At 36.7% G+C, this 13820-nt stretch overlaps 1 protein-coding gene and 1 pseudogene across 2 annotated transcripts in view; both read right to left on the bottom strand.

Annotated features, from left to right (window-relative positions):
• KYNU (kynureninase) overlaps window positions 1-13820 on the bottom strand; it is a 100502-nt gene that overhangs the window by 77277 nt on the left and 9405 nt on the right. The window lies entirely within an intron of this gene.
• LOC112313029 (putative RNA polymerase II subunit B1 CTD phosphatase RPAP2 pseudogene) lies at window positions 9340-12261 on the bottom strand (annotated as a pseudogene).

The following is a 13820-nucleotide window of genomic DNA, read 5'->3' as shown; positions in this document are numbered from 1 at the left end:
ACAGTCATACCTCAGTACTCATTGGCTTCAGAACCGTGTACTCACTGCATTTTGACAAGAAAATAATGTTTCAGCAGTGGGAGCTTGCTCTGGCCTCAATGCACTTGCTAGAATTTGTATGAGGCATGACACGGCCCTGTAAGAGAACATGTTCAGTGCTCATAGGTTTTGGCACAGATCACGAATTCTGGAATAAACGACAAGTAGCAATATACCACTGTATTTTATAAGTGACAGCATTCATATTTCTTTTTTTTTTGAAGTAGGAGTGTCAATTTGGGCATGAGATTTTGTAATTTCTCAATAATCTTCCTTGGTTTTCTCCTAAACTTCAATGGGCTTTTCATAAAGAACATGGAGCTTAGTGCAATCTCTCCCTTTAAAATATTACTGTCTGCTTAATTAACATACATAATTTTGATGGGTCCCAAAATGTTGGTTATGCCTTAAGACTGTGAATAACTGTTCCTTTCACAACTCTTGCTTTCAGTGCCTTTATCAATTTTACTTGGAAGTTCTTTCCCCTTTGGATTTGTCTCCAACTCATGATTGGGATGAAGAAGTAAATGAAGGGTTTTATTTCCTTCCTCTTCATCCATCTTAATCCTGTCCAGATCCGCTCTAAAAAGTCATGGTCTGGGTACCCTGTGACATTGTGCAATAGAAAGAGTCAGTAGGTAAGATGCCCAGGCAGCGATCTTGTCCTAGGCAAGACAAGGAAAACCCATTCTATCAAGGTCCAGAGAGCAAATATTTGAGGGTTTGTGAGACATATTCTCTCTGCTGCAAGGACTGGTTTCGGTCACTGAAACATAAAAAGAGCCATAGGACAATATGTAAATAAATATGGCCCTATTCTCATAAAATTTTATTATACAAAATGTTTGCTGTTCCTTGTCCTAAGGTCACTCTCCAAATTCTTGCACAGATTGGGCATGCTGAAAGAGTTCATGAATTTTCTCTGTTAGTCAAGTCTCTGTCTTCTATAAATCCTCCTTGATCTGGGAATACTGTTTTCTGTTATGGGCCGTCTGCGTTGGTTCGAGAGGAGTTTCATAACAGAGCTCCACAAACTGAGTGCTTAAACACTAGAAATGTATTACTTCACCATTCTGGAGGCTGGAAGTCCAAAATCAAGGTGTTGGATTTGTTCTTTCTGAGGGCCCTGAGGGGAGGATCTGTCCTAGGCTTCTCTGCTTGACTTGTAAAGGGCTGTCTTCACCATCACAGAAGTTCTCCCTGCACATATCCCTGTATGTCTTGAAAAATTCCTTGGTAAATCACATTGGATTAGAGACCACCCTAATGACCTCATTTTAACCCTATTCAGGTTGTTACGTTCTTTGGTAGTAGTGGTTAGGACTTCAACATATGAATTTTTAGGGAACACAATTCAACCTATGACAGCCTCCTTAAAGGGTCACTTGACCTCATATGGTCTAAGAACTCTAAGAACTCAAGAGTGTCAGCTTTCTACAAACAAGCCTCACCTCAGTTAGGCCTTGAGTCAAGAGTCTTAGAACCATTTGGCTAGAAGTCTCACCTCTTGAAAAAGGTTGCAATATGATTGCTATAGAGTTAAAAAGTCTGGAAATTCACTTGGTTGCTTCTGAGTAACATTTTAAATGCATTAAAAACGTCCATCACTCTAAACTTTACTTGCTTTCTCTTTTAGTTTATTTATATGTTCCAAGTCTAACCCAGAAAGCAGCTTCGTTTATGCAGATTGATACAAGAGCTACAAAGTAACTCAAAAGTATTTTTCTTTTTACAAATTAAAGAGAAAATCTAGAAGTAAGTGAATGGTTTGATGAAAAACAAAGTAAATCCTAAAAATATTTAAGTTGACTTATCTATGAAAAGAATATTTTTAAATAAAATTGTTATTAAAAGTAATTCAAATATTAATGATTGCATCCATCAAGTGCCAATGTGTAACTGTATGTACGCGGTGGGGTTAATGTATACGTACAAGCCAACAGTAAACAGGACTCTCAGTGTGTGACCTGAGTATAAATATTTCTTATCAAAATGGCATAAATTTAACCCATTCCATGTAATTAATGTTCATTGTTAGAATATTGTTAGTTATACCTTTTTATTAGACTAAAAGTCTAGTTTGCTAAAATAGTTAACCTATTTTTTAAGGAAATGTTTCTTTTCTTAAAATATGATTTAGTTTGAATTGATTTTTTTGCTGTTGAACATAGAGATTTCACTTTCTACCTGTTACTTCAAAAATCTAAGATATAACTTGATATAAAGAAGCAAAACTGACTCAAAATCTAGAATTATGATTGCTCAAAAGTTACTTTGTTAAGCATTTTTCGGTGAGTGGTTGCTGTGACTGCTAGATTTTAATGCTACATTTTGATTGAAAATGTGGAGAAAAAAAGAAAATCTCTCCGTAGAAGTTAATCACTACAAGAAATATGTTTATTTATTTGTTTTAAAGGAATTGATATTTGAGACATCTTTTCTTCCATATACACATGAACAGAAGAAAGCCCTGTAAACGGCCATGCGACGTGTAGATGTAGGTGCATTATCACCGCGCTCCTCTGATTAGGATCCTAGGGTGAAATTCCAGCACATTATGATTGCTCATTTGAGAAATCTAACCTAATTTTTTAAAACTAAGTCTTCTGTTCTCTAATTTAATAAGAAAAAGGAAAGAAACAAGAAAGGAAAAGAAAATACCCTCCTTAAAAATTGACAATGTTTTTGCAGATTGGTGAACATGAAATTGTTGCTGATTATATTACAATTAGTAATGTAAAGCATAAAAGATTCCAGCTTGTTTGTTTCATTTGTGTTTTGTGTATTTGGAGTCTTGATAATATCAAGAAGATTACAAGCAGCTAATATGAATTTGTTGCATAAGAACTATCTAACTGTAAAATTGTTATAATCTATATACTTGTGATATTAATGTGATGAGGTTTTGGTTGTTCTTGTTGTTGGCAATATTGATTTGAATTTAGCAATTTGGAATACTCATTAAATGGGATTAATGTTTATGTCCATTAATTTCTGACACAATAGATTTTTGAAAAACTAGATCAACATTTTATCATTAGACAAATAATATCCAGAAGCAAACCAATGAGCCCAGAACTTATGGATTTCATTATATGACGCAAAGAACACATCAAATTTCCCAAGGACCAATTCTGAAAAATCAGCTTAATAACATTCTTTTAAAAATATTTTAAAATAACTGTTTCTTCTTTTTAAATATAATTTAGATATACAATTTTTTTTCTTTAACCACAAAAACCTCTTTTTGTACTTGATACTTCGGAGAAGTCTAAGACACCATTTAGCACGGACTCTAAACTTCACCCTCACACACTAAGTGTAACTACCATGCACTGAGTAGCCTTTGTAATCTGAGAAGTCTGAGAAATAAATGGCAACAGGTTTACAGAGGAAGAAACCACCAAAAATTGGAAATATCACCAAAATGACATTGAGTTTTTAATTGTTTCCACCTGCAAGAAATCTTTTCTTATTTTCCAAGGCAGCCAGAAACCCCAAACATCTGGTGCATGGATGGAAGCGCTCCAAGAGGAGTCTCGTATTCCATTTCTGGCACTTAGAGAATTACTACGGGCCAGATAAAGTGCTTCTGGGGGAATACTCTATGCTTTTTTTCTGTGTGTGCGTGTGTGTGTGTGTGTGTGTGATCTTCATGGTGATCACCAGTCGACTTTGTGACAGGAGTGGGAGTTATAACAGCAGAAGCTGCAAATGCACCTAAATCACTGAGAAAGAGACCACTTCTCTATAACTACAGGATTGAAGGTTCTAAGCATAGGTATGACTCTGGTTGCTTTTGTTTTCTGATGTCTTGCATCATCAGAAGCAAGCATGGTCATACAAAGTGCATAACAAAATGTGTAAATTATAGTTTCAGTTTTCTGGCCTCTGGGTGCGGGGAAGTTTTAAGTCTACTACAGAGAGCTTAAGCAGATGATCATATGAAGTTGTACACAAAATCCTGAGCTCACCGCTGAACTGTGTCTGAATTTATCTAACCCTAACAAGTGTAAGAGAACTGTTAGAACCGACCCTAGCCCTCAAGTTGGTGGCTAAGTGGCATATGTTCAGGGAAGACCCTTGCAAACTAAATTTATCCAGGTAGACTACGTGCTAAAATAAACCAAAGGAAATCAACATTCACCATAGGACATAAAAAAGATACAAAGTCACATAAGATAAAATCCAAAATTATTCAAGATGAGAATGAGAGTAATCTCAATGTCTCTGACAGGAAAATAGTCAATAAATATCAACCCGAAAAGAACATAGCTATTGGAATTATCAGACAAAGATTTTAAGGACAGCTATTGTCACCCTAATGTATTACATAAAGGAAATTACTATTGAAATGAATGGAAAGATAGAAAGTTGCAGCAGCACAGAAGTCAAATATTTTAACAAGAAATAAATTGAAACTTTATGAATAAAATACAATAAATAATAATTGCAATAGTTTCAAGAAGGACTCAGGAATAGAGTGTAGATGGCAGAGAAAAGAGTCAGTGAACTTACAGATACAGCAGATGGTATAATCCTTGCATCAGAGAAAGAAGAGATTGTAAGAGAATGAACAGCACACATAGGCCAATAGCAAAAGGTATAATATTTATATCACTGGAATACCAGAAGGAAAAAAGAAAGAGTAGGGTGCAATAGGATTTTAAGAAACAATGGTTGAAAATTCCTCAAATCCCTCAAAAGAGTTAAACATACACATTCAAAAATCTCAGTGAACTCCCAAGTGGGATACATTCAAATATATGCATGCCAGACATGTTGTAATCAAACAGCTAACAACTAAAGATAAGAAAAGAAAAACAATTTCTTAAAGCAACCAGAGAAAAATAGTAATGGCCAATAAAGGACTCACAATTCTAACAACTACATGTTTTTCCTCAAATACTATGGAGGCCAGAAAACAATGAAATAAAAAATGTAAGAAGTGTCTGAAGGAAAATAATTGTCAGTACAGAATTCTATATCCAGAAAAAATATACATCAGGAATGAAGGCATAATATAAACATTCTCAGATAAAGGAAGACTAAGAAAATCCTAGCCATTAGATCTGTCTAGAAGAAACACTGAAGGAGAGTCTTTGGGATGAAAAGACACAATACTAAGGAGGAATTTGAACTTTAGGAATGAAGGGAGAACAATAGAAATAGCAAATATCTATCTAAGTGTAACAGCCTATTTTCTCTTCTTTAATATTTTAAAATATGTACAATACAAAGTTTTAAATTTTGAAAGAAAAAATAAACATTATCTGATTGGGTTTCAGTGTGTGTAGATGTGATGTATATGATAACTACAACATAGAGAAAGGTATAGAACCAACTATATGCTTACTAATAGTAAGGTTTTTATAACTTTTTAAAAGTGATATAATAATACTTTTAAGATGATTAAATGTTTATTTATATTTAATATATACTAATAATATTAATTAAGATATTGCATACTATGGGGGTTATATATTACATATATTATAATTTCTAGAGCAACCACTAAAACAAAAAAACTACACAAAGTGATATAATTCAAAACTGTATGTGTAACTTAATATTATAAAAACAAAACAAAACAAAACATGATCAAAGAAAAGGCAAAAAAAATGGGAAAAGAACAATTTAAAAAACCTGACAAACAGAAAACAAATAATAAAGTGGTAGACTTAAGTCAAAACATATTAATGTTCACATTAAACTTAAATGGTTTAAATGCAACGATTAAAAGACACCGATTGCCAGGATACATTAAAAATGCCTCGACTAAATTCCTTCTCTAAACACACTGTGTGCGCCTTAATCGTAATGATACAGGTGGGGACAAAATGGAAGGGTGGAAAAGGGCTTCCATGGAAACACTGACCAAAGTGAAACCTGCCCCGTAGATCAATGCAGAAAAAGGAGACTGCTTAGAAAGCGAATCACCCGGGATGACGCAGGACAGTACACGACAATGAATGTATCAATTCAACAAAAAGACAACAGTCCCAAACATGACTGCACGTGAGAACAGTGTCCTGACTCAGACAACGCAAAACTGAAAGGACTGAAAGGAGAAATAGAAAGACCTACAGTTACCACTGAAGACGTCCATGCCCTTCTCGCAATGATGAAGATAGTAAGTAAACAGAAAATCAGTAAGGATATAGAGCTGAAAAACACCATTAAGCAAATGAATGTAATTGCTATTTATTGAACACTCCAGCAAGCAGAGTAAACATTCTCTTAAATGCACACAGAGTTCAATAAGATAAAGCATTATGCTAGTTCAAAAACTAAAAAAGTGAGAAAATTTAAAAAATTGAAACCATACAGTGAATGTTCTGTGACCATAGTAGAATTAAACTACAGATCAGTAATAAAAAGAAAATCGAAATATATCCAAACACTTGAAAATAGAACAGCACATTTCTAAATAAAACATGGGTCAAAGAAGCCTTTGGCACTTAAATTTGGGTGGGAAATTCTTTGATGTGGCACTAAAAGCACCATCCATAAGGGGAAAAATCAATATATTAGCCATCCTCAAACTTAAAAATCTTTGTTCTGCGAAAGACATTATTATGATCATTGAAAGTTGAGCTACAGACTTGGAGAAAATATTTCCATATCACTTATTCAACGAATGATTTATGTACTGACTATAAAAAGAACTCTTAAAAATCAACAGTAGGGAAAACGACACAACTTAAAACTGGTTAAATAAAAAACAAACTGACAGTAACCAGAGGGAGGGAGGAGGGGGATGATGGGGAATAGAAGGGGAAGGGTTGTCAAGGAACATGTGTAAAGGACCCAGGGACAAAGCCAAAGGGGGGAAGGATTGAGGGTGGGAGGTGGGGGTGGGGGGTGGGGGAAAGTGGTGGCAGGAAGATGGAGACAACTGTACTTGAACAACAATTAAAAGTGTTTAAAAGATGTGAGCAGACTTTTTTAAAGGAAATATATAGATAGTTCACAGGCTCATAAAACAATTAATTCTTAAGTTCATTAACCACTAGGGAAATACATATAAATACCAAAATAAGGTATTACTACACACATTAGAAGGACTAAAAAACCCCCACAAAATATGGCAATACCAATGGCTAGTAATAACGGGAAAAAACAGATACTCAGACGTTGCTGACAGCAATGCAAAATGGTACAGCTATTCTGGAAAACGGTTTGGCAGTTCCTTATAAAGTTAAAAATACACGTGCAGTGTGATCCCACAATCAACTTATAGCACGCGAAACCAGAGATTGACAAAGTATGGTTTGTGTGCCAGTTCTAGCCCATGGATTATTTCTGTATGGCCTGCAAGCTAAGAATTATTTTTTCCTTTCTTTTTTTATTTTTTCAGTTTTAAGTGGAAGGCAAAGGGGGAAAAAAGATGGGAAAGTGAACATGTAGCCTGCCAAAAGTAAAATATTTACTATCTTATCGTTCACATGCACAAAATACACTGGATAAAATCATTCACACAAATCCTGTATATGACTGTGTGTATAGCAATTATTGAGAGTTACCGAAGCTGGACCGAACTCAAATGTCCTTTTAAAAAATGGAATCAAACAGAAACCAGACTTGATGGTTTCTGAGCAGATCAAACCAGTTCAGTCCTTTTTATTTAGCTTATTATCAATCATGGTGAAGAATAAACAGTCACTGCCTTTATACACTGCTTGGTAACAATATACCCTTGATCCTCCCTCAGTGTTTTGGTTTGGATACTCCTGGTTTGCAAACTGTCTTTTTAGTTTGTGCATAAAAATATTGTTAGTAATTACTACTTCAGCGATTCATTGGTTTTACTTCGACTATTTCTAATCCTTTGAAATTCGTAACGTCAGAAGTGGGATCCAAAGAAGACTAACCCCAGCAACCCTGAGGCCAGTGAGAAAACCAGGTGCTGGGACCCAGAGGGCCCTTTGGACTCACGCGCTGCTTTCTCACTGACCACAGACTGCTGGGGAAGTTGCTGCTGTGCGAACTTTGCTCTCGCTACATTCTGAGCTCTCCAACTTTGTTATGCACACTTAATTTCTATTTCTGTTTGTACTGTTCTGTTTCTGCCTCTTTGTTAAAGCTTCATGGTAAGTCATCCATCTTATTTTTTAAAAAAGGAAAACACTATTCTCGTTATTTTTGAAACAGCTGTCGGGAACATATTTAAGATGTTTGAGAGAATCTAAAGGCAAGATAGGTTCCATGTAGTCCTTGTCCAGGATCTTGTTCTTTCCTGAAAAAAAAAAAAAAATAGGGGATCTCTTGGATAATTTGGAATTGTAATGGTCATTCTGTGGAAACTGAATGGTCTGTGGAAGTCCACATTAAGGGACTTCCTTAAAAATTAACACTCTCATACCTCTTGGAAACAACATCATGCCCGCTTTGCTTGGGGAGAGAGAGAGAGACAGAGAGAGAGAGACACACACAGACAGACAGACAGACACTACATTGCGAGAGAAAAACGTGGATTAGTGGCCTCTCTTAGGCTCCTTAATCGGAGATCAAACTGGCAACTCAGGTATGTGTCCCAACCAGGGATCAAACTGGCAACCTTTCGATTATAGGATGATGCTCCAACCAACCGAGCCATATCAGCCAGAGCTGTTCTTGGAAGGTTTTGGAAAGAGAGAAAGATTGGTGACGTATTCTTATCTTGACCAAAAGAAAAAAAAAAAGGAAATTTCAACACTGGCTGACTCTCCCTGAGTCCGATGTTCTTTCGCAGTACAAACTTGAATAGTCGCCAGGCTCATCTTCACCCCTGCGTGAGGCTCACTCTGCTCAGACGCCATCTCGGCAGGGTTTCTTTCCCAGACGACCCGAGTAATATAGCGCTTCTACTCCCCCTCCCCTCCCAGCTGCCCTCATTCCACATACAGCACTACCTGAGAGCAGAGGATATTTTACTCACTGTGTGTATGTTTATTATGTTTCCACATATCACAGTAAAAGTTCGCGTATGTGACAGCCTTGTTCTTTAGTTCACTGATAAACTGTTCTGAAAATAGTTTCCTGAACAGAGAAGTGCCTAAAACATATGTGTTGAAAAGATGAACGCTCAGAGAATAATAAGCTCCTAGAGTGAGAGTAAGAAGTAATTGATCCAACTCTATGACACCATCCTAAGTCACCCAGCACGCACCCCTCGCAGGGTCTCTGACTCAGTAATTCAGGGGTGGGACTCAAGAACTTACAGCGCTGGCGACCTACCTGGTGATCCTCATGTAGCTGGTCAGGAGACCACGTTGACAATACTTACTTTATAAGAACTTCGGGGTTAATGAAGTAAATTTTTGTCATTCGAAACTGTACTTTTTGAATAACAAATAAATTGCTGAAATTCTTTTTTCTTAAGTATTCACTTAAGTTTTAATTTAAGACTTTAACTTTTATTTTCAAATACAAATATGTTTTCATAGCCAGGGATACAAGGACTTGGTTATCCTTGTTGGGAAAAGTGTTGGTTCTCCTCTGTCTGGGGAAGTCACTACATATTTAAGGCCCGGGAGGCAGGGAGTTGCACTCTAAAAAGGTAAAGGTTTTTCTCAGAAAAAAATAGTTATTAGTCGCCCCCAGGCAAATATTAGGACTAGAATTCCAGAAATGGTGTATAGAGGTTCATTTTCTCTTCATCCTTTGTGGATTATACCACTCTGACTAACAGCTACTTCTAAATATGATGGTTAAAACTTCAAGGTCTTCATTCTCTAAACTTAATTATTCAAGCAGTGTGGCCATAAAGTATATAAACACCATATTTTCCTGAGAATACGTCTGAATGCCAAGAATTGAGGTGAGCAGTGGCAGCAACACCATAGCATTCTGCAGTTTGTGTATATTTCTACTTGTTAATCTAAAAATTCAGACAAGATTTTTAACTTGTGTCTAAATATCTCCTCATGTAATCTGAGGAGGTCCCAAAAGTCCAGGTAATACTTTACTCAATTTTTTAAGTACGATGTGTTTTCTAACTTGGGTCTAAGAACTTGAATCTATGAGTGGAAAGGTCACATGCTTCTGAGACGTGTGATTAGGTGGTTTCTTCATTTAAAGCACATCGTCCTCTATCAAACTCTCTGATCCTTAGTTTTAATGTTTCAGATTCTTTTCCCTTTCCTTTTCTTTCTTTTTTATTTTTATTTTTTTAGATTTTATTTATTTATTTTTAGAGAGGGGAAGGGAAGGAGAGGGAGAGAAACATCAATGTGTGGTTGCCTCTCACGCGCCCCCTACTGGGGACCTGCTACAACCAAGGCATGTGCCCTAGACTAGGAATCAAACTGGTGACCCTTTGGTTCTCAGGCCTGCGCTCAATCCACTGAGCTATACCAACCAGGGCTCAGTTTCTTTTTTCAAGTTCTTGCAACTTAGCAGTGGTTAAATGACTGTATCTGAGGCCCCAAAAGGCTAAGACTCAACCAAGCTCTCCTGAGATTCCTGCTTTGCAGGAATGACTATCTGGGTCAGACTTTATGCCATTTTCATCAAGTTCTTCTTTAACCAGAGGGGCTGAAGAGGGTTTCAGACACACAGAAGCATGCTTCTGGCCATAGAAAAGCTTCAAAGTTTCTTCTGTCTTCCACTCAAAGTCTCCTTCAGAACTTAAAGTGAGTTTGCCTTTGCAAGTTCAGGACACACGTGCACTGAACTAGAATCTTGTCTAGAAACTTGAGTTGATTTGGTAAATTTCCTCTTAAAACGCTCAGCACTTTTCTTACTTGTGCCTACTAGAGTTATTTCCGAAGTTTCTAATTTTTTCTCTCAAAGGACTATTTGAAGTAATTTGAGTATTTTTTGTAAAGAAGTTCTTAAGTAGCAGCTTCCCCCTGACTATCTAATCTGTAACCGCCTAACTGCTTAGTAACATCTATTACTGTTCTTTGTCTTCTTGCTGGAAGCGAGCTTTTGATCAGCTTTCTTATTCATGATTTTATTTCACAGCTGTGGACTTATACCTGTTGCATTTGGTCTTTTGCCTGGGAAAATGGAGGGTAAAAAAGCCTTGCTCGTTTTCACTGCTACTATCACTATGAGTGCTAGAAGCACCAGATTCATACCGCTTCTCAAAACGGCCAGGATTGGCAGTACGTGATGTTTGAATGGCCTTACTGTGTAACTGTACCTCTCCAGAATGGCCATTTTGTACTTCCCGTAGCAGCCTTTCTTCTCTTCCAACCCACCCTGGAGTTTGAGGAATTTGGGCTTCAAAAAACTTCAATGTTTCATAACAAAAATTGCTGAAAAGCACTTTCCTTCAATAATAGCATGGATTTTATTGGTTTTAGAGGAAATTTTGTATTTCTGTTTGGGTACAATGCCTGGCTTCTTGTGGCAGAGCTTGATAATAGATCACTCATCCTTGAGACTGTGGTAGTGAGCAGGTGTGACAATTTCCCACACGCCCTTAACAATTCTTCTGTAATATTTTCTTCTGAAAGCTTTTCAACAATACGTAGAACTTTCCTCTCAAATTCAAAAATCTTTCTCATGCTCTCTTCTATTTCTGCTTTCATTGTACAAGCATCTTCTCATTGCAGGGCAGGACCTGCAGTGTTTCCGGAAGGCAGTGGGCGGTTGGGGGCGGGGCAGGGCCTATGGCAGATTCACAGAGGAAGCATCAGGGTCAGAAGTCCCAGATGTCTTTATCAGAGGTTCTGCTGCCCCTCGCATTCATTGTACGAGTCAGGGAAGCAAGGACAGGGCCTGGAGAGTTTAAACTCTTCATTGAATCAATTCATCTTCTTTCCCTTTGTATTTCTTTAAGAAAAAAAAAACATAACTTATCCAAGATTGTAATGTTCTTAGTCATTTTCTAATGGATATCTGATTAAAAGAAATTGAATATTTAGCATCAGGATACTAGAGTCAAGTATTTGGTATAATGAAATATTTAAATGTACAATGATTACCTGGGTGGTGATTAATTGATTAATTTTTCTCAAGATTAGTAGAAGAGTCCTGCATTGATCTGGTATTAATTCCTATTAAAGCTAAAAGTCTGCAATAAAAGGTCAGACAAATATTCTGGCCCTTTTGAAATCTCATTTTCATGCTCTATAAGACCTTAAACATTTTTCAACAACTTTTGTCTTTTCCACATGGAGAAACCGTGTTTCTGAAAGGCTACTTGCTACTCAAAATTTACCCAACTATGGAGTTAGAGCCAAAAATGGTCACAGCAATCTCAGACCACAGTAGCTCCCAAGAAAACATTATGGCCTGTTAGTTGTTTATGCTGTGAATTCATTGAGCTAGGAGTAGGAGACACGGGTTAGAAAACAGTTTCAAAGCATGAGGAGAAATATTAAAATATAGCTAATAAATATTTGTTGAATGAAAGTGACTCAACATGAGAACGATGTTAGCTAATGAGTATTAGGTTTAGTAACAGAAAAAGCAACAAATTCAAAATGCCATTTAACTTTCTATGTACCCCCTCATGTCAACAGCCTTTTGTTTCTAGAAATTCAAGGTTGGGTTCTACCACAAATCCTGAATATGATTATATAAAAGTGTTTTAAAAAAGAAAGTCAAAGACACCAACTCCCTAATGCATCTCCGCTAGTGTCCAGGAAGTAGTCATGGCTCATAACTGTGTGTCTAGGTGTGGCAATTTTTTAGCATCGTTCCCCAAGACAGCTCAGCCCAAAGCACTGTGGACCACTGGTCTCTTTCTCTCCTCAGTGCTTCTGCTCCATTCTTCCTTCTTTCTGTAATACCTCCATCTGCCCTTACTGGAAAGGTTCTGTTACTGTTTTTGTTTGCTTACTTTTTTGTGTGTGTTTTTCTCATCACTCATGAAAATGAATACAATACGTTTTATTGAATTGTGAGGAAATTACAACTCTCACTAAATGTCACAAAGTTCTAGAGCACTGATTCCTGATTTATAGTTCTTATTGCATGCTGAGAAGGCGACCTAAAGCTCTGTGGACCTCCAGAGTTCAGCTCTCAGACCGCGAATAGGAGCTCCTCAGACTTCTCAGGCAGCTCACAGCACATTGGGGCTGACTTGTCTCAGTTGGGTCATTGTTATTTCTGAGGACTTCCACATTGTGTCTGCATGTCCTTCCCATCACTGAAAGAATGTTCTTAGACTTAATGTCCTCGTTTTCACCCATTACTAATTATTTTCATTCCTGAAGATGTAAATCAAAATGCCCTTTCATTCTAGATTCTAGAAAGATATAGAAAGATTTTCTTTTGTGATCTCAGAACCCTTCACTATGGCCCCATTTTGCCTGATCTCATATGGGTGTCATTTGTATTGATACGTTTCTCACCTGGTATCAAGCAACTTTAAATTGGATATAGGGATTTCTCGTATTTCATCCTTCCATTATTCTACAGGGTGTCATACTGTTTGACATAATACCACAGAAGCCAGTGAAGACAGTTATGTGAAGCAACCTCACCCTAACACCATAGTAGCTGATTCTCTTGGATTATGAATATCCAAAATTGCACCTGTCTCACTTAATCTGAAGAAAAAATGAACATAGACTCTATTGTAAAGTGTAATGTGCAACCCATTTGGGTAGGTCAGTTTCATTCAACCTGGTAGCCTTTTTCATTGAAGTAAATTGAAGCAAAGCTAAATATGAAAAATTATTTTGTATTCCTGAGTTACCTAGTTTTTTTAAAACAGAGTATCTCCCTAACCAGGAACAGAATCAGCTTACTTACTTTATTATTGTTTTTAAAAGGTATTATTCATTTCTTAGTTACTGATTGTTTTATTTATCTTCTGTATGTCTTATGTGTCATCTGTA

Source organism: Desmodus rotundus, chromosome 2 (assembly GCF_022682495.2).
Source record: "Desmodus rotundus isolate HL8 chromosome 2, HLdesRot8A.1, whole genome shotgun sequence".
Lineage (NCBI taxonomy): Eukaryota > Metazoa > Chordata > Mammalia > Chiroptera > Phyllostomidae > Desmodus > Desmodus rotundus.
Note: the sequence above shows the minus strand (reverse complement) of the source record. Positions and strands in the feature narration are given on the sequence as shown.